Source organism: Dermacentor silvarum, chromosome 2 (assembly GCF_013339745.2).
Source record: "Dermacentor silvarum isolate Dsil-2018 chromosome 2, BIME_Dsil_1.4, whole genome shotgun sequence".
Lineage (NCBI taxonomy): Eukaryota > Metazoa > Arthropoda > Arachnida > Ixodida > Ixodidae > Dermacentor > Dermacentor silvarum.
Genome location: NC_051155.1, coordinates 89,758,157 through 89,784,254, shown reverse-complemented (window position 1 = coordinate 89,784,254; position 26,098 = coordinate 89,758,157). Strand labels below are relative to the sequence as shown.

At 45.3% G+C, this 26,098-nt stretch overlaps 1 long non-coding RNA gene across 1 annotated transcript in view; it reads left to right on the top strand.

The window, feature by feature from the left end:
• Positions 1 to 19,153, top strand: part of LOC125943086 (uncharacterized) — a 38,342-nt gene extending 19,189 nt beyond the window's left edge. Inside the window, exons 2-3 of the long non-coding RNA XR_007465540.1 lie at positions 1,922 to 2,469; positions 12,828 to 19,153. This is a non-coding gene — a long non-coding RNA (uncharacterized LOC125943086). The remainder of the gene's footprint in view (positions 1 to 1,921; positions 2,470 to 12,827) is intronic.
• The last annotated feature ends 6,945 nt before the right edge of the window (positions 19,154 to 26,098 follow it).

Genomic DNA, 26,098 nt, shown 5'->3' with positions numbered 1-26,098 from the left:
GCGTGGGTAACGCGTGGGCACGATTCACAGCAGCCGCCGCAGACAGGCCTCCGCTCATGCAGCGCTTTGTTTCCATATATGGTATAGGTGGCATGATATGGTATATGGTATAGCTGGCGAAAACGTTACTGCCATGAAGACACCAATTCGTGCAAGAGCAACAAAGACGGCGTTGAGCAGGTAACAAAAATGAGCACGTAGTGCCTTCTGCGAGCTCGTTTGGAGTTGCATCACTTTCAGCATGCATAGAACACACGTGCTAATACTTAGTAAGAGGCAGTGACACTCATTGGCTTCTGCAGGTGCTTAGGGAATGCAGTAAACCCTATTCGCAAGCTTCCAGGTCGTAGCCGAACTGTTCGTCCTGTTCGATAGAAGCACTCCGCAGTCAATGGACGGAGCACAATAATATTGGTCTCCGTCTTTTGGCTCCCACTCTTCTCGTCGCACGGCTAGCTTCCACCAACTTCGCACCTCAGCATATTTCGGAAATATGTCGAAGAAATATATAGCGTTGGCGAGAGAGAAGAGAAGGTAAAGCTAAAACATGGCCGCTTAACTATTAAATAATCGAGCAGCTGTGGGTGAATGTAACGTGCATTGTGTTGAACAAATTTGGGTACTTACAAGTGAAAAGTAATCCTGTACTCTTTCTTCGATCTATTTGCACATCCGCAAGGTGACGCACAACGATAGCATTCTCATTCTTTGCTTTACATTAGTGATTACACATTTTTTTTCTTCGGAACTCCGCAAGTCAACACGCTACCTGCACAGCCGGCCAGCGTCCTTTCTGCCCATGACAAGATGGCGGCGTATGGCTTCAGCTGAAGAGCGCCCCATTCACTCTAGCAAAATTCACGTGTAAGCTCCTTGAGTGCCACCTACGAAATTTGAGCGATTTCATTTTCCCTGTACATCTAGTGCTGCTATATAGGGCACTTGGCGGCTGTGAATCCTGTCAGCTACTTTGTAAACCACATGGCGTTGTCACTGCGACGTCGCTGTTGGCATTGACGCTATCGATGCTTTCAATGTTTTTCATCAACCACCTTATTCACGGCGCATTCTCTGCTGTGGGCATGTGTCATGTTTGAGGCTTATCATCGTAATTGTCATGTACACCTCCTGTCGTGTAGTTTCAAGGGGAGCATCTTGCCTTTTAGTATCAGGGATTGCTGCAAATTCCAGAAAAAAAAATATTTATTGTTGTTTGGAAGCCAGGGAGACAATTGAGCACATTTTAATGCAGTTTAATGCTGTGCAGCACCAAATAGACGAAACAAGCGGATATATCTAGAGAGCACTAAGATTTAAAAGCAACCAAAGTGAGCTAGATTACTTCACAAAGGGTATATTGCCACGGTGTAGTGACTGGGAACAAATGGAAACGCTACCAAAAGGAACGAATACCAAATCCAACTTTTCATAAGATGAACTTGTGCCCAGATAGCAAGGTGACGCTAAAGCGACAGTGATAGCGCGAGTACTATGAGTGGTCGGGGAATCTTATCCCACTGGCCATGTTCGTCCACCTTTTATGCATGCGTCACTGTACGTTGGAGAATCGCTGGGCTTCACGTAGGGCAGACACTGTAAAACACTACTGGCGCCGCTCGTACAATCTGACTGGACAGTCCAGTGTCGCTATCGAATGTGCGATAACGCTCACGAAGTTCTGAGTGCAGTAAGCGCGCTCTGCCCACAGAACGATAACTACACAACAGTGAAAGTTCTCACAGGCAAAATTAAAACGATGTATGCATGACAATATGGAAGAGAAGACAGTAGTATTATTGGGGAAAAGGTGATGTGATAGATCTGTTAGCGCTAGAAGGAAATGTGTACGCCATTTGCATTTCGCTTTGTTACGATAAGCATGATGTGCACTGCAAGAACAGATGTGTGTAATGTGACGCAGGTCGTCCACGATGGCGAGGGTGACACATTCTTCGTTCACGTGTGAAATCAGGCCACAACGATTGAAGGTGCCTGGGCAGAACGGAAAGAAGAAAAGGAAGACAGTGCGCATGAGCTGCCACGTGGTGGCGTTCTAGTGACATGGACGACACTGGGAGAAATCACTCAACAGCACGGTCGGTGACCCGGCCCGAGGGATGACCTGCCTGGTGAAATCTACTCTTTGGAGGGGAGGACTTCACGTGGCCACAGGCGTCACTGTTTCATCTTAGGCGCTCGTAAGACCGCCGGGACCTGCAGTCCCTTAGGCCTGGATGCTGACCAAGCTTGACAAGGACCACGAGTCGGAGCTCAAGGCATCACGTGAACTCAAGCACTGCTTCGTCCACCTTCAAGTGATGTCGACGGGGACAGCCGTTCCTGTGCCAGTCTCTTCGTTGTCGAGATATAGGAATACTGCTTTCTCTTGCCAACGTCTCATCGACCTACACGCGGGATGCGTCGACAAGTAGCCCTGCCCGGTGAGACTGTTCCTAATTGGAACTGAATGTGAGTGATTGTTTTTACATATTTAACTGGGCCATGACGCTAATGAAAGCTCAACTGGATTTTTGGCACATTTGTCAGAAAGCTTGACATCAGGCTTAACAGTAACCATTAGAAGAACAATAAAAGGGACCACGTTGCATGCACGTTGGCAACAGCCAAGCATGAAGTGACACAAAACCAAACTAGTGTTTCCACGAGTCGCGGCGCCATGGAGAACAAAGAAAAAGGGATTTAGTTTTGAAGGAGAAATCTGCGCCAATGTCAGTCAAATGCATCTTCGCAAGGATGGTAACAGTGCTGCATGATGCAGGCAGCAGCACTTCTGTTGTTCATCGAAACTTAGCTCGTGATACTGCTTTGACAGGAGAACTCAACGCCATACTTTTGCGGACGGAACATCCAACGAGCTCGCGTAAGCGTAGACATACCTATGTGCACCTTGTTTTATAGACTCTTTCCGCGGAGCTGTTTGCTGTAGAGGAATGAGATGGCACTTTCGGTGGCGCGCCGCAAATTGCCTCAGCGAAAGCGCACAAATACCAAACCATCACCGCGTCTGCCGTGCTATTGTGCGGTCCAGCTGTCGGAAATGCAAATGGATGTTCGCTAACGCACCGTGCTCTATTCACGCTGCAAAATGTGGAATGGTAGAGGGAATATGTGTGCAGTGGTTGGCTGCAACAATAGTGACTGGCATATCAAGGAATGGAATGAATCTGTGTGGCCAATTTCACGGACGACTGCTACATAAGGACCGGACTGCCTGTGTTGCCGGCCCCTCGCGGTGCACGGCTTTCCTCGAGTATTGAATTGAATGTTTATTCTCATGTGTTATACATGAAGGATAGTGGGAGTAAAAGCTGTACTCAAGCAGTTTGACCAGTTCCCACTTCCTACAAAGGGCGGCAAAGCAATGACATCAGTGTTGCGCTGCTAAGCACGAGGTCGCGGGATGAAGTCCCAGTTTTGATGGGGGTGAAATGCAAAAACAGCCGTGTCCCGTGCATTGGGAGCATGTTAAAGATCCCCTGGTGGTCAAAATTAATGTGAAGTCCCCCACTGTGGCGTGCCTCATAATCAGATTGTGTTTTTGGCATGCAAAACCCCAGAATCTAACCCAAACAAGATTGTCTTTGCAGGTTTAACAAAAGCACGCGCATTAGGTGGGACAGTGAAATAGACAGAAGACATGTTACTAACTCACAGCTAGAGTTTATTCGGAGCATACAGCGTGCATACTATATAAAAACAAAGAAGGTGCACCGACCGCATTGCACATAAGGGGCCAGGAATATCGTAGTCATCTTGCAAGACCCGTCCTGCACCAGACCCGTCCTTGCTGAGTAGATGCTGCGACTGCCTTACTGCGCCAACGTCTCATCGACCTACACGTAAGACATGTCGGCCCGTAGTGCTCCCTAGTGACTGTTTTGAATGGAAACTGAGCTTATGTGCATTTTTAGATATATTTAACTGTGACCAAAGATGTAGTTGTGATGTTAAGGAGTGCATATGTTGTGTGGTATCACTCATAAAAATATAGGAAATATTTTGGGAAGTCCCATATGCTCTGTACCATAATCCTGTTTGTTTTTATGTAAACCATCTAGAAACAAACAGGATTATGGTAAGGGACATTATGATTTCCCAATGACTTGCCAGGTTCTTTAGAACATTGTTATCTCGAATACAACTGTTGCTTCTTTTCAGTAAGGCGACACCTGTCTGCAATACAACGCGGCAGCACCATTCCCCCACGTACATCTACACATCTGCCTGCTGTCCAACGCAACATCTCGTCTGTCCAGCCTGCTCGTTTGTCCTTGCAGTACATCCGTCCGCAAGCTCTTCTGTCTACCTGTCCTGCATGTCTGTTCGTCCGCCTGCCCGTCTATCCATATGTGCATCCTCCCGCCCACCAGCACACTTGTGCGTCTGTCCTTCTGTTCGTTCGTTTGTCCACCCGGCTATGTTCACTCTTGCATGCCCAGCCTTCTGTGTGTCCTTCTACTCATTCTTCAGCCGTTCGTCGGTCCGTCCCAGCGCCTGCCTGCTTGTCTGTTCGCTCGCCTGCCTGTGCTTCTGTGCTGTCGCTCGCCCTCCCACTCCTTCATTCATCATCTATCTACCCACCAGCCCACGTCTTTTCGTCCATGTCTCTCCATAAGTCGGACTGCTTACTTGCACGTACTTAATTAAGTCCGTGTGCGGGCAACCCACCGCACCCTTGTCCACTTGCCTGCCTGCTCGTGCGTCCGTTTGCTTGCCCACGATCCATTCTTCTGTCTGTCCACCGAGTTGCCGTCTTCATTGTGTCTGTTCGTAAGTGTCTGTCAGTTCACTAGACAGCCCACCATCCCGTTCGTCAGTCCGTCCTTACGTCCAGCTGTGTATATGGCTGCCTACCTGTACTTGTTCATCCACCCTCCAGACCACCTGCCAGCACCTCTTGTCTGTCCACTCACTCGCCTGTCCATCAACTTGCCTGTCTGACCATCAGTCCGCTCCGCGTGCACTCGGTCTTCTTTCTGTGATGAGTACGTCATAGTATTTTCAAAGCAGTCACGTGTAGTGTGCAGTACAGTGATGCATAAAGACAAGTTAATGTGCGACAATAATCATTATTCTATTTCGTGTCGACTGCAGGGCGAATGCATTTCCCGGCGATTTTCAGTTGTCCTTGTCTTGCGTCAATCGACTCCAACCTAACCAATCCTTATCATACTGCAAGTTTCCTCATCTCATCACACTGCCCAATTCTTTTCGTCATTGTCACCTATTTCATTTCAAACTCTGTTGCTACAATTTTTCCAGCTAGCATGGAACTTTCACCCTCTCTCTCTCTAATAATAGGATATTTAACTGCTTTATGCATTGCACGATCTGTGCTGCCCCACGTTTTTCCTGTGATCAGAACCATAAATATTGTCGACACCCAGTTGCCCTAGATAGAGATCCACTGAGTCATCTTTTTGCCTCTGAAAGCTAAGCTGATAATTTCCGTTTCCATCGTTAATTGAGTGAGCTGCCCTTTACTTCTCATGTTTCTTTTTAGCCTCGAAGCGTTGGTTTCGTAGGTAAGTAATGATTGGTATACATTCCAAGGGCAGCGGTAAGCGCATGTTGACTGTTTACCCAACTACACGGCCTGATCACAGAGACCAAATACGGCCAGGGAGCAGTTCGTCTTCGAGCCCATCTTTGTGCTGAAGTTGTCTGTTCTTGCATGATCCTGCCGACAGAAGCGTGCTTTATGAAAATGTTTTAGCGCCAGAATAGTCTGATCTGGTTCAGTATAACTTTCAAAGGGTCTATTAAAACCTGCACAGATGTCTGCCAGGGCGTGTTCAAGTTCATTTAATCCCATAAAACCCGTTCGAACAAAATTTTATGCGTTTAGAATCCATTAGGAACTTCACCAAGTTTGCGGTATATATTGTCGCGACGTCGGAAGCTCGAGGGACAAACGAAACACACTTGTCGGTAGAGGCAGTAACAAGAACGGACAGTTTTTTAATACCGCGCGCTAGTCGCTGCTTCTTCTTCTTCTTGCTCTGTGTTTTTCATAAATGCCGATATGCTTGTTAAGTCGTCATCATTGCTGCACTAGACATGCGGCAATATGTTTGTAATCAACCTCTTTCATGCCAACTTGGGTATGTGTCACCGGGTAAATGCAACTCTTCAAGAAAAATAAATCCTTGAAGCTTCCTCCGGTGTTAGGCGGAATCGAATCCCGCATCGTATATTCAGACGCACGCCACGCGCGGATTTCGGGGTAGCGCTGCTGATAGCGTAGGGTGTCCAGAGCATAACAAAAGCTGTTTTCCCAAAAACAAAAACATGGTGGAGCAGCAAATATTCACAATGGACCGTTTTCCAATTCAGCTATGCACATGCGCGTACCCTCGCCCCAGCTGCATTCCACGCCGCGCCGCCATTATCGCAGGGCAGGTGTGCGAAGTGAGTGCTTGAACCCTTGCATGATCCGCAGCAATTTCCTGAGCTTGAGGGACTGAACAATAATTTTTCTCGTGTTCTGGGCGAGGATATTGGTTAAAGGAAACACTTAGTAGTTAGTGGGAAAGACTGCAAGCACTTTTGTCTATGAAAACAACTCCGTGAACTAACGCTCATTTCATTTCATTTCATTTATTATACCTCAAAGGCCCCAGTTGGGGTATTACATGAGGGATGGGTTTTAATTGCATTGAAAGAATGATTCCAGTGTTGCCCTGAATTGATGTGGATCGGAGTGGTGCACGGCAGTTGTAGGCAGATGGTTCCAGTCCCGTGCTGTCTTCACAAAAAATGAGTGAAGATGTGTGGTAGAATGCGCCGGGGGAGGATAAACCACTCTGGGATGGTTTGTGCGGCTGTTTTCTATTAAAGGGTCTATGCCTATCGCTCGAGCGATAGGTGCAGCGTTTGCAACGAATCTCATGCCGGGCACTTGCTGTACTGTCGATTGCACAAACCGGCGTGAAATGGTGACTGGAGTGGAGTGCACGGTCAAATTAAAAAAAAAAAATCCTCATGTTATCAGTGAGTTATCACGCGATTTTTGCTGAGTGAGGCAAAAATTAAGCCTCCGTTCTGGTAACAGCATGACACTAGCATTGTGATTATTGCACATCTCGCCCTACGACTGACTTGGAAGTCACGGCGATGTTTTAATGTACGGGTATGTATACCGCACGGATATTACCATTGGCTTAAGAACGTGTTACCGCATGCAGGTGGAAATAGCTGTACGGTTACGTGGGGCCAAACGAAAAAAAGAATCTCGCCACACAGCCGATAGAATGCACAGAATGCATTGTGCGAGGCCAAAGCGACACACTCACGGTGTCGCATTATACAAAACTCGCGAGTCTTACTTTTTGCAGGCAAATGAAGCTTTACGCACCTGACAAAACAACGTGTTGCGTCCACTTCCCTTCTGCTTAACCCCCTCTACTGTGTTGAGTCTACTTAGTCCCCACTACCATGCCATATACGATACATATCTCGAGATAAAACAACACTTGCCCTGCAGTACACTCGCAGTACATGTGCAGAAGTTTTGCACGTTGTTTGTTCATCATGGTGAGCTGCTTGCATGACCACTCTTGAGGGCAAGCACGTAGGTGCATGCGTATGTTGACCGCCTCCTCCAAGTCGAGCCTCTCCAAACGACGGTCGAGTTTATCCTGAAGAAAGTCCTGTCATGGCGTGTTTGACGCTCACACATGCCTTCACCACTTGATTCAAAGCACTGACCAAGCTGCTGAAGAATAAAGGCAGGCGCATCTCTCAAATCTTGGTTACAAGTGGCCTGCACGTTGCATTAGCATGTTGCCGTCGTGTCGGTAAATGTAAAATGTGTTAATATTACTCGTGAGCAAATATGCGCCGTCGCGCAAAGATGGCCGTCGCGAGAGACTGCTTGGTCAAACGCTACCATGCTCTGCGTAGAGGCGAGAAGCGGCGGGAGCGTGTGTTTTGCCCGTCAAATTTAGTTGAAGTGGCGGCCGCTAGAGGGGTCCCTTACTAGAAAAAGGTCCATTAGATGAGGCATGTGTATGTTGCAGCAAAGATCCAGATACAATTCAGCACATTCTAATGGAATATGAAGGGATTCACCCAGTGAGACCCGTAGGTAATGTACACCTTCCAGAAGCACTCGGATTAAAATGGATGGAAGCATCAACTAGTCACCAGTCGAGATAAGCAAGAGACGTCTAGAGTATTGGTGGAAAAAAAAGCAGGGAAGTGATTGATACGACGGGATCCATTACAGGCATAGGTGGTGGTACAAGGTAGAGAAGTTTAGAGGAAGAAAAGATTAAGGAGATGTATACAAAAATGTTAGAATGAAAAGCGTGTATAGCATACCTGATTAACTCAAGCAGGTTAGGTGACTATTTGTCACCGCTTCGTTTCAAAAGGGATGCCAATAAATCATCAAGAAGGTTTTAAAGGTCCATAGGGAATAGGCTCCCTCAGAGGAAAGAGTGTAAGTGGAGCCATGCTACGTACACGCCTCATACATTACTTGCTTTGGCAGTGGCAAAATGTTTTGTCGCTACATTGCTTCAATGCTAATTGCATTAACGTCGATGGTCATCCTGAAGTGGTTTCTGGGAGATTTTATTTTTCAAATAATAGTGGAACGTTTTACCGCCTCATTTTTGCTGCTAGCGCATCCATTTTACGGCAGGCTTGTTACCACTATGCAAATCGAATGATTGCAGCGCCAAAGTTACCTCTATTAATTTTTGTAGGAAAGGCTCTGCTTGCTTCAATCGGTGACCAAATTAAAAACGTATCAAAGGTGATTAAAGTGTGGGCACTGCCCGGAGCGTACACTTTAAACGCTACAACTTTTCCAAAGTTTACGTTTTCCATTGAGTAAGGGTAACCTGGACTTTTGTTGCAAAAGCAATTAAAGAGGCACCTCAAGGAAATTTTCACGGTCGGCGTCGCCGTGATGTTCCGTATGAAGTCCATGTGTGAGGAGATCCCATCGCGCCCAGCATGCCGTATGCTCTGGGTGTGAGCTAATTTTTATTTACAGCTAATCACAATGAATTTTACAGGAAACATCCCATGACGCTAGGTATGCCTCAAGGTATCCTGCTGGTAAAGAGAAACATTATTTCTGAATGACTAAGCCTGTGTCTTCCCTGTTGGAGACTACCTGGGTCCCCGGTCGTGGTGGTGATCCCAGCTTCCTGAACCCATTGACGGGTTTTATTATATAGGCCTCCGTCATGCAGTGTTGCGTAGGGCGTCGCCTTTGCGGTAGAGTTGACGGGCTCACCTCATGTAAGGGCGTGTGAGATACTTGAACGAGTTAAAATGCCTGGAGAAGAGAGTGCTCCCACCCATATTGGGGCGCCTGGAGCGCGCACTGCCCAACGGTTCAATTGGGTTGGGGTAGGGTTCAGTCAAGATGAGCAGTTTTTTCCCATGGAGTACTTGAATAGGCTCATGACCTAAGAAGCTTATCACCATCCCGCTCAGAGAGCATGCGTACCTTTCTAGCCTGCGCAATGATGCCCGGTACTTCTTACCGCTTTTACGCTGTACTTGGTCTCCATCAACCTTGAGCATAATAGCGCCTAGGAAAGCATACCGTAATTGTGCATTTTACTGGGGGAGATTTTTGTGGGGTGCTTCTGCTCATCCCCTGGTCCTGTTAGAGAATATTTAAAATTTTATTGTCACTGTCCTGCCCATTCATGTAAAGGGTAAGCCGGCTGATTGTAATAAAAAGATAATTAAATGTAATAAGAAAGCGTCATGCTACGAGCCGCAGTTGCCACCCCCCACCCCCGTTGAATCCGCTAAAGTATGCTACCTTTGCGTTTGCGGCCGCATATCATGAAGCTCGTCGTGCTCGCTGCAGGTTTTATTTCCCCATGCAATATGCTCCGTGTAATATTATACATTGTTGCTCCATGTAATATGACTTCTGTTTCATTTTCAGGATACATGCTGGAAGACGGTACATTGGCACTGTAGAGCCGACATGGATGACAGCACGAGACTCCAGGGAGTTTTGAAAAGATGCGCTATACGCTTATGTGGACCACTTTTTGCTTAGCGTAGATCTTCGGCACGCGCCGAAGTTTTGTTGTGGCGTTCGCGGGCTTTCGTAGCTGTCCTTGAAACTATTGGAAGCTCTCAAGCATTTGCAAGCCATTTTCCAGGCCTTCAAAATTCTCAAGTTTCGTCAGATGCATAAAAAGTCCTCCCATTTGTTTTCTGACAAGCTTAGCAGACTTCGTTTAAAATTCAGGCCACAAAGTTGGTGTAAAACCAAAAGTCCTGTCCTTTTAGTAGCTCTGTGGTAGCACCTGTTGGCTACCCAAGTCTACCGCCGTCTCTCGTCTTTGTACACGGAAAACAGCTGCTCATTGTAAAAAAAAAAAATTGTGTATTCCTTTGAAGCTGTGCTGGTGCTTTGGTCTTTCAGAATGCTTTGTGAGGACCTTTCAAGTCTTTTAAAATACTTGATTATTAGTGGAAACAGCTACGAATCCTGCCTTGCATTAAGCTTTGTGTGGGAGCCTGCCCTGCTTTTGCAAAAGTAGTTTTTCTACATTGTGTGAAATTGTACCAACGACATCGGTTCATGGTTTGGCAAGTTAGGCGTTGAAAGCACAGTGAACGAGAAGAACACAACTTTTTGTCCCTGTTTAGCGTTAACACCTCAACTTTCCAAATTATAAATCCCTGACAGCTTTCTGCTTCATTGCGATACCAATTATATAGATTCTCCGGGTAAATTTTCGCCGTCAGCGTCGCCATGATGTTCGATATATATTTATGTATATGTTATGTTTATACCGTATATGCAAGGTGCAGCCCCTATACTATTCAACCACCAAAGTTGCTCAAACGAGGTCTTATGCACTTGACTGAATTATTCCTTCAAATTTTTTAGAATTACAGTGCACAGACAAAAGTCACGAAACCTTTCACTCACAGCACACGCCTTTTATCCTGAATCTTGTCAGAGTGTTAAAAATTGCAAAACAATTAATATTAGTGTTCTAAATCTGAAATTGATGTAATTTCACTGGTGCCACTCTTTATGGGTGGCCAATGGCATCTATGTGGTGCCATTACAGGCCCTACACGGTTCTACACTTAACGCCTTTAACAGAAATTTGGCGCCACCCGCGTATGTTGCATCCGTGTATATCGCATTCGCATGTAGTTGCATTCAGGTATAATCGGAACACCATCCGAGAAGTGCAGGCCCAGCGCTGAAGCTTGCTATCACTGTCAGTGTTACACCCTTCGGGTGAAACTCTCAGGTTTTCCGAAACCATATTGAGCTCAGACTAGCAGTTGCCATTGTATTTTGTAACGAACATCATTTGTGATTTGTAGATAGTAGTATTTCTGGGTTGTAACGAAAAAGAGACATTATTTAGTAAATACTGGATGTGTTTAACATGCCGCGAGTGCATGTAAACGTGACGGTCTACGCCACCATCATTGTGTATCCAGGCATTTTTTATCGCAAATGTGTGTCTAAACACAGAGCGTAGTTGAGTGCTAACGGAAGTATTGTCAAGCGAAGTAGCTCGACATTGTCTCCGCTGTGTGGGGTACAGCAACGCCCTTCATCAGATAACACTGCTCTTGAATAACACACCACAGCTGCTCCTGTAAGAAGGACTTGCTTGACGATAACATCCAGCGCATTCTCTTGGACGCCAAGAGCCACTCGGTTGCAAGACTGTTGCTGAAGATTGCTCCGAAGATTGTTTGCTGTCAGGATGATGTCACTCTACACATGGTTGGAGCAGTGCTTATTCAGACGAATAGTTGATTATTTAGTGCTCCTGTGCCTGTGCTGGTGAGAGAATGTTGAGAATCGCTCTTCTTGCGTAATGTGCATGATCGTAATCTCCTGATGATAATGTTTGTCTTCGTGCCGTTCCAGTTGTGCGCAAATGTCTCTTGCTCCCTTTTTTTTCATGTGGTGTTGATTTTGTGTACACTTTGCTATACCTGAAGATCACTTTCATATTCATAATTGTTTGTCTCGTGTATTTTCGGTCATTTGCATTTTTGTATCTTATATGTTGTTCCTTAAGTGCATAAAGTTGGGCACGGCTACATTGCACCATATTGGCAACTTTTGGATCATATCTTTAGCAACATTGATGTTGTTGATTCCTTAGATACTTTTGGCTAATCAGAGTAGCAATGTAAATTTTCAGAATATTGCCGGCAATTCTTAGTGCGTATGCGTATAGCGGACAGTTAATGATAGCAAATGGTTTGCACTTTAGCCTTCAGATTATAGCTAGCTTTGGCCTTAATCAGAGCTACTGATCAGCTGCACCTTCCGCCATACCAAGTATCTGTGTCTCTGAGTTCAAAATGTACATTCGCACTAGAGTGAGCAACTGAAGTCGTCTTTCATGCCAGCATTGACCAGCATCATTGTGCACTCTAGTGGTCATTTAGTCGCAGCATGGCGACTTTACTCATTCGTAATCTAGGCTACCTACTTTTCGGCTACTTTCATGGCTACTATTTCACTTTGGGCCCTGGCAACCAGTGGCGTAGCCAGGGGGGTCGCACACCGGGCAGCCCCCATCCCCCCCTCTCAAAATTTGTGTTGGTATGTGGCCTTACCAGCCCCCCCCCCCTCCCCCCGGAAAAAAAAAAAAAACTTTCGGCTACGTCATTACTGGCGACTTTGCTAAGGACACTGTTTTTTTAGAGCTAGGCACTATGATTGCGTCGGAGACAGCTAAGAGCCACAAATTGGCATGGCGCTAACAAGCACAGCTACAAACGGTGTACAGTGTGCACACGCTAATAATTCTCTCCCCTATCAAATGCAGATGCGGCAACAGCACGCAGCACCCAAGCTTCTGTGACAGCTCTGATGTGGAACTCGAGGAAGGCCATTGGGCAGAGGTACAATACTAAACGGACCGGAGTTCGTCCGCACAGCTGCGACTACTGCCCGTACAGGACGTATTATAAGTCCCACCTAGAAAGACACATTCGGACTCACACGGGAGAGAAACCCTACGCGTGCCAGCTTTGCCAGGTGTCATTTTCGGATCCCAGCGCCTACACTCGTCACTTGCGGGTACACATCGATGAAACAAGTGCTCTGCCTGGGTCATTCAGATGCGGCCCGTATTAGACATCGCCATGTGGGAGACACGATTTGTGAGACAACAGACGGGCAACCCGGCGAGAGATGTACCTCGTCGCATGCGTCCGCTCAGCGGTTCTCAGATTTTTAGCGCCTGCGCCTACCACATAGGGTGAATATCTTGACCAAGATGAGCCTCACTGTGGCAGCCAGCACTCAGGCGAAAAAAGACTTTTCGAGTGAGTAGCAAAGTAGAGAGCTGAAATATGGTACTGCGGATTTCAATGATGCATCGTTGGAAACACTGAATTTGCGCCCGCCCACGCGTTTGTAAGTGGAGCTCACCAATACACACGTGAAGATGTGCCCTGCTTCGAGAGAGTGCCATCTTATCATGAAAGGGCAGGAGAAGCTTAGACGCTGCATTCTCCACGGCCATGTATGTGGCGGCCTCGATGGTCTGACGAGGAGCTCTGCGATGCTGCCACCTCCTCACACATTATTGATGACCGTCGACCAAGATTTGGTGATTTGTCATGACGAACTGCAGCTGTGTGTTTTTAGGCAACTGTTTCAAGCACTTGCTGGACATCTGTGCCACGTTACGGTGAGTGGGTGTGCTTATACAGCGTACTGTTGCGTCGACATTTGTTTTCACTATTGGCTGATCGACTTGTCAGTGAGTGCTTAAACCTGGGAAGCTGTACTATTCGCCCACATGTGTTCGTTTTCATCTACCTTAGAACTTATTCTTTGTGCTACTGCAGAACGGCATCCGTGAAGTCAGACTGACGTACTTCCAGTGAGGTTTAGGCCTGGATATAAAGAAAAAGGACACTTTGGAGCCTTCGTTTTCCGGAGTCGTAATAATCAATCTTTTGCTGCTCAACAAACAGAAATAGTTCAAAGAATAATTTACCACCCCAGATTGATTTTGTGATGCTTTTGTAGTGTCCCTGTAGGCCCATGATATTGTTACGTGTGGCGATAATGAAACAAGGACGTGTTTTGTGTGATAATTCTTGATGACCCACATTTATTTACAGTAGAATTGTTCTGTTTATTCTAATTTATATCTATACACGGTGACCAACCTAAGAATTCAGTACCCGTTCCGCATACAAAACCACACTGCGCCTGTCCTATGTGGCGCCACGCTCGAAAACATGAACCCCGAGCGATGCAGATACTTGAAAAAAAGCTCGTGGGTGAACGGAATCGGCTTGCGCATTTATACACTCGCTTTGAGTTGGTCTATTAGCCATTGCATTTTTACGCTGTCACCGACTATAGGCTGCACCACGGCTCAGTCCACTCTAACATATCAGACATGTTGTGTCTGCATGGCGGCTTTCGGAACCACACCATTGCGAAATCCCGACTCTCTGTAGTAGTGCGTTGCTGACCCCAGAAAGCCTGGTCGAATACGCGTGAGTCGCGGGTCATGACGTAATCAAGAAAATTTTTGTGCGCATTGCTACACTCTTGTCTCTCTAAACTTTGTTCTAGTGCCAGTGTTAATTGCAGGCGACAACAAGGAGAATCCAGCTGCCAGTGAACCTATTGTGAACTTCACTTGATTTAATCCATGCACAAATCAAAGCTCTCCACACGTCATGAGTACGTGTTCACATTTATTCCGTACAAGAGAGCCTAGATAAGTTTGTATTCTCTGGACCTTCATTTGTTATCCGTGCGAATGAATAATAATGTTTCACCCTTGTGCCAAGCCATTATGGAATTACAAAGAACCAGCAGCAGACGGCAAATTCTATTAAAAACGGGGGGTGGGGGAGGAACTTTTAATGAATGGTTGTGGTGAGTGTATAAGCTAGCCAATTGAAACGAGCCCTTGTGCCATTCCTATTGCTGCAAAAAGGTTGTTAAAATGCTCCTTTGCCGCAGTGTAAATACAGTCTAACCCACTTATAACAAAATCGGTTGTAACAATGAGAAGCTGCTGCACCGTCAACTTTTGTATGTTTTCTATGGTGAAATAACCCGCTTACTACAATGCCCCCATGCCGTGTTATTGGTCATAATGATGAAGTCTGGCTACTGGGTGTCGAGCCGAAAGGGAGTGGAATGCGCGCTCATTGAAAAGAAAAAAAGAAATTTGAGCCGTTTCACGCTGCTGCGTGCTGTTTTTCATCCTTCTCCGCACCGCCAGCCTCGCACGCCTCTGTCTTGTTTCCGTTCCACCCCTCTGAACAGGAATGGGCTGCGCCCATAGCTCTACGCCGCGCCACCCTCTGAAACACAAATGGACCACGCCAACTGCGCTGATAATGCTGGGCTGCAAATCTGCGACGCAACAGAGCCTAAACGGCATTAGCGTCCACCGAAACGAAGCGACGGAGTTCGCATTGCCATAGTCATCAGTGAATATCGTACTGGAATGACAGCAATGCCGGAATGCTTCGTGCCTATTTGTGCATTTAAAGCCTTTGTTCTTGCATTTACCGCCACGCATAGTACCGCGTTGGCCGCGTGCTTTCATGACTGTGTAGTTGCCATCCATGATCGCGTCGATAGCAGCCATGATTTCTTCCGCAGCGGTTGCGGCAAACAGTAGTTTCGTTTGGATTCGGTACGCACGTCATCCACGTGCCTAAAAAACTGCGTAGTCGCCATCTATGATCGTGCCGATGGGGCTCCTGTTTTGCCCAGGGGGCGCTGCGAAAATGGTGCTAAAGAGCGCCCTCTGTCCTGAACTGGGTAGTACCAAGCTTGGTTGTCTGCTTCGGAAAGCACATTTACAATATGGAGCCACCACTTTCGGTTGTGCTGTACTACGGCCTGCAGCGAATATCGGGCGCCGAATATTTTTTCAGCGGTGGCACGCTGCGAAAAGGCAAGAAATTGTGCAACGCCGAATGGGTGTATGCCGTTCAAGAAATAAGCGGCGAAGTTTTAACGTGGTGTCCATCGCAAGTGAAGCGAGTCGTGTATGAAGTTGAACTTCAGGTAAGGTTTGCATGCTGCTAGATTCAGGCGCACAAACGCAAGGAAATGCTTGCTATAAATTAATTCACCGCAGCGATAAGCAGACATCATGTGTACGGAACTATTCGAGCGCACGACGGTATGCGCCGCGACGGCAGCGGTCTTTTAGCATGTCGCGATGTACGAACTGCTCGAGCGCACGATCGTACGCGCTGCGATGGCAGCAGTCTTTCAGCATGCCGCGAAACGGCGGGGCTCCTGCAATCTTTGTTGACTGCATGCCGCTAGACAAGTAGTTATGCCTGCGCTGTAGTAGCAGCCATCTGTCCCTTTAGCAACTGATAAATAACTGATGCAATGCATATGAGCTCGCAGTAACGTACTATGTGCGAATCGAGCTGCAGTGCAAGCTCGTGTGCTGCTCGCTTGATGTAGCTTTTAATGACAGCGCTCGAACATTGATGTGCTGTAATCAATACTGCCTTGCTGCACTGCCTCAACGTGCTGGCTTGAGGTCAAAGATGAGCACATTTAACTCTTAAACCTGTGCTGCTCGTAGTTGGATAATAAAGTTACCCATCGCGCCCGACGCTCCGCTTCGTGAGGCCTTGAAGGAAAACGGTAGAATCTGAAGTTGGGATTAAGGCCTTCTTGCTCGTGGCAGCTCACGATGCTGCATTAATGACGGTGACGCTTTTTTGAGGCATCGCCGATTCCTTCTGCTTCCAGCATTACGTCCCACGGCACACGGAGAGCCCATTTGCGTTCAACTAGGCTGCGGCCAGCTCGCAGCGTGGTCTGTGAGAAGTGACGAGCCTTTTCGCACTCGCAACAGGGCAAAAAAAAAAAGTGCGAATCGACGCAAAACTCAGACTAGAAACGTGTTTCACCACAGCCAGGGCTCGAGAACAATTTAAGGACCACACAAAGAGTGATGGAACGGAAAATGGTAGGCCTAATGTTAAGAGACAAAAAGAGAGCGGTGTGGATCAGAGAGAAAATGGGGATAGCCGATATTCTAGTGGACATTGAGAGGAAAAAATGGAGCTGGGCAGACCATGTAACGCATAGGATGGATAACCGGTCGGAGATCGCAGGGAGAGGCCTTCGTCCTGCAGTGGACATAAATATATGCTGATGATGATGACTATAGCAGTGCCATTCTTGAACGTCGAGAGCCACGACTTGTTGCAAGCGATCAGAGCATGCAGGAAGCAGAGTTAAGCAGTTAAACAAGTCAACACAATTAGCAGCCGGATGGATGAAGGTGGTGGGGAGGGGCACTGGCCTCCCCGCCATTGTAGTTTTCTCACTACAGCTCTGCCATTCCCCTATATATATATTTTTTCATGCAACCCGGTTATAACAATGGAATTTTCTTGGTACTTGATTATTGTTATAAGTGGGTTCGACTGTATAGCAAGAGAAATTTTGAAGCATTATCGTACACTATGCTGTCGTGTTTTAACCAGCTCACACCGTTGGTCCTTCTCGCTCTGTTGCTCTCACATCTTGTACAAAATACCAGGTTACTCGTGTGGAATGCACGTGTATTTCTTTAGCGACGTGGCTCTTCCGTCGTACTTAACACCGCGTTTTCTACTTATCTACTAGAGAAATCCATAAACACGTGGGGCAGCTGTTGAAATACGTCAAGTAAAGATTGTTGCAACATACGTGAGAAAATTCCAAGATTCTTCACAACACAACTTGCAGTGTCTGATGCGATACGTTCCATTATGGTTGTCTTCAATGAAGTATGGTGCACGAAGGGGACTCTGCTGTCTGCACAGCGTTGTGGCACTTCCCTCGGATTTGCTCCGTGAGATCAGACAGGCAGCCAAGCCAACTTGGCTTTTATTCAGTTGTAATTTGTTATTTTCTGGGGATAATTCCAACCCTACTGACCGTAAGCAATGGTCTGAGTGTAATTAACGAAGGCCGGAGCCGAATATGTATTAATATATATTCGAAGGCAAGAAGTTCCAACCTTTGAAATTCTTCTGGACACTACAGAGAATGTACTCCGAGCTGCACTAGTACGCTGTCCTTGTGCAATACTGAAAATATCATTCTCGGCTCAAGAGGAGGCTTGCTAAGCCGGAAAAGGCACAAAAACTAAGGACCGGTGGCGACTACACCGTGAATTTCCCGCACCAGCTTGACGGTGTCTGCTTGGGTCTAGCTAATATTTTTATTGGTAAACATGCGCTACATTCTATTTTATAAGAGCCACAGGCTGAACATAGGAGTGTTGTGGTTGAGTAAAAGTTCTTGAAACATCCCCAGTACGGAAAGAATGCTTTCAAATCTGTGACATCACACTGGCTACCTGACTAGGGTTTCGGTGCGAAATTAAAACGAGAGACTGGGTTTCATTTTGTATTGTAATAAAATAAATGTAATAATGCGAAATTAAAGAAAATAGAGGTTTGAAGGAATGTCTTAACCAGACGTGTGTGTATCTTTCTAGTGTCGCTCTAAGAGCAGTCAGTGTCTGCAGTGACATATCGGCGGCTGAGCAGTCAGCCACCGATATGTCGCCTGTCGTCCAACATAAACGCACAGGCTCGCCATCCTCATTGAGAACCTTGTAGGACACCTCAGCAAGAAGTGGGGTGAACATTTAATCACGCATTTTGAAAGTCCAGTTGGTGAGTTTGCTGCATTGAGATCCTGTGAGCTATCCTTGGCACTGTTAGTTTAAGCGTGTAGCCATGACTAGCCAGGATGCGGTCGGTCCGTCTAATCGCTGACCTGTATGAGATGCATGCATGCACGTGCGTGTGATCAGAATTGCGACGACACTTTAGTAGGCTGTGGCATTTACAGTTTTGGTGTCTTAGCTGTAGCACAGGAGACAACGCCTGGCAGCATCATTGAACATCTGTGTCAGTGTAAGAAAGTTGTCTTTCCACATTCATTTGCCTTTTCATTGGCAGTATAAGTTTTGTAGTAAATTGAACCATAAAGCGATCGTTTATAATATTTCGTCATTTATCACGGCTCAGTTGTTGTCGAACTCTGTAAAGGACCGGAGCCTTATAAGAGCTGAAATTTGCAGCTTTTTTTTCCCCCTCATCCCAGTATGTCTCATGGAGAAATAAAAGTTTGATTGAGTGATTGATTGAGTGATTATTAATAATAAATTGACAGTTAAATACAGGTAATTTCTTTGAAGGTAATTTTCCAATGAAGCCTTTTTTTTTGCTTCATGGGCTTTTAGTGCCTTATGGTGGTGTCGTTCAAGTCAAGTTGCATAGAGAAGTAGAAAAATAGTCATTCTTTAATGCAGGGGTTCCAAACTATCAGACCTGTGGAAACCTCACCTGCCTTCCCAGAGTGCCGCGGATATCCTGCCCCCCCCCCCCCCTCCTTTCCCCACCAATATTCTGATGGGTTTAATTGTTAAATTGAACTCTAATGTAAAAACTCATCGAAGGAGGGATGGCGTCAGATTCGTTTGGATTCGCGGAACCATAAGATGCTGTTTGCGGAACTCAATTTGGGAACCCCTGCTTTAATGGGTGCTTTGCCTGACCATAACTCAGGAAATGAGCCGACGAATCAACCATGGGCGCTCTTTATTGTCCTGGAATGCTTGACTCATTTGTTGCTGCTCACGGAGGGTGCCTTTGGTGTCACATGGTTACAACGGAAGGGACACAGGGAAGAAGCGAGCTGCTTCAGTTGCTTGTGCGGTCGGAATTCGACCGATCGTGCCCAAAACTACCAGCGCAGCTTGACAAACCAATGGGGCGGGTGCCCATGGGCCGGGCCTTGTTTCGTGCATCTTGAGACCGGACTCTAATGTCTACAGAACGAGAGTTCTGATGCCCGGCTTAGTTATTCTGGTCTAACTAACTGTAAGAACTAGCTTTCAATGCATATGCACACGTTTTGCTGGTTGTGTGCAGCGCGGTGAAGGAAGGAGCTCTAGTCAGACATCTCGTGCCACTCAAAACTAACAAAGAGGGGCATAGTCAGGCTGTGTTTCTAGGATGGGCTGCAGAATAGCTGTTTTCACACAATTCCGGCCAGTTTCCAAAAGCAGGCAGGAAGACTAAGGTCGACTGATTTTCCAGAGCACATAACAAACAGTTGCCGGGGCCCTGCTGAAACAGCTGGAGTTGTCGCGGAGGGGGAAAAGAAAATGAATAAGCAAATGAAGGGGGGACCACAGGCGACAGCAGTTAAAATAAAAATGGTAGGTTTGCCATTTATGCAGAAGTTGTCGCATAACCAGTCATGCTGGTGTAGTGTCTTTGGTGTTGCGCTGCTAAGCCTGACGGAGGGGGATGTCCCGGCCACGGCAGCCGCGTTTTGATGGCGACGAAATGCAAGAACGCCCGTGCATTGGGTGCACGTTAAAGAACCCCAGGAGGTCAAAATTATCCCGGATACCTCCTCTACGGCGTGCCTCATAATCATATCCTGGTAAGCCCCAGAATGTTTTTTGTGTGCCGCGCAACATTAAGAAAATGGCGAGCGCTGATAAGGTATGCGCACTCTGTTCTCGGCTCCGCAAAAACAAAGGGGGTTGTGTAGCTGCATTAGCCAGCGAGGTCGAAAAAGTGGCTCATGCGGTGCGAAATACGTTGTCAAATTTGTGCCCTTGCGTCACATAAATAATCTACTGCGTTCGTTCACCTTGTGGGAAAGCGTACGTCAGCCAAGCTGGTCGGAGGCCTTCCAGAACATTACGCAGAACAACACTTGCGCTAGTGACATTTCTCTGAGCCTCACTGATAAAAAAATGAGTTTCCTTATCCGCACTGTGCGATTGTAAATAGATTAAGCAATGTTTGTTTTTTATTCGCGATGGTTGCTTGCGCATGTGCCAGGAGGCCTGCCGGAGGTTGTATTAAAGTGAAAGCTTTAAGAGCCCCATTACGCAAAAATTGAGTAACCATGCGTTGACGTGCGTTGGACGTGAGCAAAAAATACCGATGGAAGTAAACATTTAAGAACAGGTCAAAGAATGTTCTCATTGATGCCAAGTTTCTCAGGGAGGTTCCTGTAACCAAAGGAAAGTCATTTAGCTGGGTTGAAAGAGGTTTAGGTGGAACTCGAATTCGGGACCTTCGGAATGCAAAAAGGCCGCGAAAGCTCTTTGGTTCAAGCGTGTCAGAGGGGGTCGTAGTAAATGCTTTGTGGTCTTTGACTTAGTAAAGTCTTGGAGAAATGTATTGTTGGGTGCATGGTAATTATGAGTACGGTAATTCAGAATAGGGGGCCAATAGACTAAAGTGAATGCTAGTGTTAGGTGGTTCATTGTATTTAAACAAATGAATGTGTGTGTATGTGTGATGTAGACTTGTTCTGACTTGTAAAAGTGTCAAGAGAAACGTACTGACGCATACATGGTAATTGTGAGTATGCTAATTAGAATGAGGTAATTGAATTGAAGTAAAGGTGTGTGGTGTTTCATTGAACTTAAACGACTGGATGCATGTGTATGTGTGGTGTATCAATGCGAAGGTTGTGGTTGGAGTATCTGGTACTGTTAATGAGTGTGTATGGTAATTAGTACCTTAATTACAGGTGTTATGTATTTGTATGCTTCACCTAATTTGAGTTGATGTGATTGTGAAAATGGAGAAGTGTCCCATGATTCAGTATACATGAGTATAGCAGTAATTCGTGATTTATTTTTAATTGGTGATTACTGATCGGTAGCAATTGGTCATTCATGATCGATAATGTGTGATCGAATGCTTGCTGCAATTTGGGCTGTAATTGTATTTTGTGCTTTAATGCTATTGCATTCTACTCTTAAAAGCAAAGCCTAAGCGTCTCCTAAGTTTTTTGTCTTTCTACTGCCATAAATTCAAGTTGCAAGTTTCAGCAAGTCCCGTGGTCACATTGTTTGTCGTGTTTACCGCTGTTTTTGTTTTTGCAATCACTCTTACAGGTTCTGAACTACTTTCTTAGAATGCCTCAAACCTTTGCTCCCGGTGAACAACTTCGGCTCGTGCTGCGAAAGCTGCAAGTCGAATGAGCCAGTTCAGAGAATGAACCAGGGGCGCTATTCTGGACGCCCTTGATTTCTGTCATGAATTCTCAGGACTACACCAGTTTCGAAATATGAACCTTTAAAGGGTCCGACGAAATGCATTGGTGTTCCACTCACTTTTGTGCTTCAATGCATAAAACAGTGCTTTCTTAAAAAAAAAGTAAGTGAAACAGCAGTGAATGTTTACTGCAAGTTTGACGGCGCATATCTCGAAACCGGTGCCATCCTCAGCATTCTTTCTAAGTCGATATGCCTTGCATACTCACTAGCTACAATTCGTAGATTGAAATATGTGCCATAAAGTAATTAATTAAAAGGTAAATTAGATTATTATGTCATTTCTTCAACAAAGCATTCAGATTTTTCGTAGAAGTAATGGCTGACTGAACAAGTAATTCAGAACAAGGGTTATAATTGTGCTATCTGCCCTAGGAAATTCTTAAAAAATTGGTGCAGCTAAAAAAAAAAAAACATATCTGCAAGAAGGGCTTCGCCTTTTGCTGTGGCTAATCCTCTTATATGTCAGACAGGTTAATCGGAAAGATCACGGAAGGATTACTCAGGCACAGATTTGTGGAAAGCGTTTGTGCATTGTTCAACACACCCAGCATGTTAATGTTTCTTATTGGCTCTAGTGACCCGTAGCTTTGGGCACACTGCACTGGTTTAATGATAAGCGTAGCCAGACGAACCACACGAGCTGCCTTACGCGAGTAAACTTGATGCCATCGTCACGTCATTTAACTTTAGCGTCTGCAATGGTTTCGTTTGTTTACATTTTTCTTTCTCCTTTCTCTTTCAGGGCTGGCACGCAATGCCACGCTGCGCAGCTTCGATGGAAAAACCATTGTGCCACTGTGAAAAGCTTTTTGTATTACTGGGAATTAAGTTTGCTCATTCATGTTAAGTTCAGGCGAGCGTCTTTTCTGTTTTATTACCAGTGAAAGTTTGCCAACAGCTTTTCCAGGCAGGCATGTAGCAATGAAGTTCTTTGGTGCCAAAAGCTCAAATATCTGTCAGCATCTGCAGTCACCGTCCATAAGAAGTGACAATTGTCTTGACGTTCGCACATTTTTCTGAAAAAAAAAATTGTTTTGTCTCCTTCACAAACGTAAGCAGTGTGGCAACTGATTCAGTTGTTTCCTTTTTGGATAATATAGTGGGTGTGTGTTGCTTTTTTAAGTTGTTACCTCAAAGAAACTTCTTTTTCTTGAGTACTCTCATGACATACAGGTGTGTTCTGTAGCTGCACCAAAATTTAAAAGATTGCCTGTGGCAGATGGCACAAGATGGCAACCTTGTTCTTAATTACTTGATGAGATGGCCATTACTCCCACGAAAAATTGAAATGTTTAATTAAATAACATAATTAGATTATTAACGTTTAATTAATTACTTTATGACACATACAATATACGAATTGTAGCTAGTGAGTATGCAAGGCATATCGACATAGAATGGGAATTCTGAGGATGGCACCTGTATCGAGATATACGCCATCAAACTTGCAGTAACACTGCACTGTTGTTCCACTTACTTTTTTAAGAAAGCGCCGTTTTTGCATTGAAGCACAAAAGTAAGTGGAATGCTAATGCATTCCGTCGGACACCTTGAACATTAATATTTTGAACCTGGCGTAGTCCTGAGAATTTGTTCTAAGTTGATATGCCTTGCGTATTCGCTAGCTATAATTCGTAGATTGAAATATGTGCCGTAAATCAAGTAATCAATAAGTTAACGTAATTTTGTTAACTATTCAATTAAGTATTTCAATTTTTGTAGAAGTAATGGCCGACTCACCGAGTAATTAATAACAAGAGGTAGCATTGTGCTATCTGCCACAGGCAATTTTTAAAATTTCACAGCACCTCTTCCATTATGCGTAGTATATTTGCACATTCTAAGCAATAAATTTTTTTGAAATATTTTGAAAACAAAGAATGGTAGAAATTATGAACTATATAATTATAATTCCCACCATGTGACTATCTTGCGATAAATGTGAGCCTCAAAAATGTTGACGGAAGCATTTGCAAGGTCCAGAATGTTGAAAATCTTGGAAAGTTCGTGTGTTCTCTCTTGTTGACACCAAATGAATTCTGAGTGTTCTTGTATAATGCGCAGGCTAGAATATTCTGTATATATGTACTGTTTGCTGCTGTTCTCTTCATGTGTGGGAAGCATAAGGTCAGGAATGCACTCACCACACCTAGTCAGGTGTGGTGAGCGCCTTTTGTTCTTGGAAGCACGAAACTGAAAATGTTTATCGATAAACAAACAAACGAAACAAACTACCCCATCATTTTTATGCGGGCTGAACAGCCATGCTGTCGACGTACGCACACACTAGCACCCGCGTTTCCTCTGGGGAGTTGCTGACACGTCACAAATGCAGCAGCGAGTTCTATTGAAATGGAACATGGATATGTGCGCCAACGAATGGGGATTTGCTGGTTTGATGATTTGTGTCGATGTCATGGGTGAGCACTTTCTTCGTGGAGTACACACGAATGATGCCACTTGTAACGGGATGAAAGCGGCCATTCGGCCTGTCGTGCCACATCTTCTGGGCGCTGGTGCGCTCATTGGTGTCATTGGTGGTCCTCCCTCTGTTCTTGCAGTGTGGAGAGACGAATGTTGGGCGCATAACTCCTTTATGGAAGTAGCTATTTTGTGCGCTCTTATCACTGACTATAGCATAATTATGAAAGATGGCAAAGTTTCGCGTTGCAAGTTTTTTCCTGATACTTTCTTTCGCGCAAGAAGACATTTGAATTCTGGGGCATTCTAAATAGACTCACTAGTACCGCTTACATCGAATAGTGTGCAAATAATGCTATTCTTAGTTGAAACAGGTCTTTTTCAACATCGCCCTTAGTGCTTCACGCAAAGGACAGAATATGGTCAAACAACCCGCACCAATTGTACAAAGTAATCTTGTTTCTGGCTTGCCACGACTACTTGAGGATGAGGCAACTTGAACACGAAGGCTTGCATAAATGCCGTTTGAATGCGATAAATGCTTCATTTATATTCGAAGCATAATCTATTCTCTATGTTAATGTCTCTTTGATAGTTGCTTAACAATTTTTCACCATTGAAAGACTGCTGCAGTGCTCATTAAACAAGGCGATTTATAAAGGATAAGTTGTTTACACTTGTTATAGACTACAATTTTATTTTGGTGTCTTTCGTATTTCAGCAGTGTGGGTCTCAAATACCTGAGCAGTGTTTATGCGGATTTAATAGGATACTTATTCAGTCGAGGAAGACCTAGAGCGAAAATGACAACTGCATGTCACTCAGCACATTAGAGAGCTTTATTCTATTGGTATGCTATTTACAAAATATCTAAAGCGAGCTGTAGACGGAGCGACAGTGCTGGTAGCGATACCTTATGGAATTTTTATCTACTGAAACGCGTTAGAAGTGTTTTATTTCTTTGCGTGACTGTTCTTATCTCATTATGCTAGCGATGCCCTTACTCAGCCAACTAAGTAAGTACATAAGCCGTCACTGCAATAGTAATAAATGCACAAGTATCTCTATCTCGAAAACGTGAACACGGAGCGGAGAAAAAGGTAGGAAAAGTTATGGACCGAGGTACAAAGTGAATGTGTAAATAGACAACCCAGAGTCATTAAAAAGAAAGTGAAAGAGAGACTGTAAATTAAGTGCAAAGGATGGAACAAGGCAACTTGCAAAAACGGAGAGCAAGAAATCTGAAAAGAAAATTTGCATGATAACAGAAAGGACAGTGCCTTCATATTTGAGTTCCAATCTGGCAGCCTGAGAACGAACACTCACAGGAGTAAATATTCGCAACATGATGAGGCATGTGTCAGCTGCAGAAAAAAATAAAATAAAACGGAGACGACTGTGCACATTGTAATGGCATTCCAAGATATTCACCTAGCTAGAACTGTATAGAATGTTTACCTTCCAGAAGAGCTGGGGTTCAGATCTTTAGAGAGCGTTAACTGGTCAGCAGTCGAGGTAAGCAAGATGCTTTTAGAGAATTAGGGTGAAAAAAGTTGGGAAAAGAT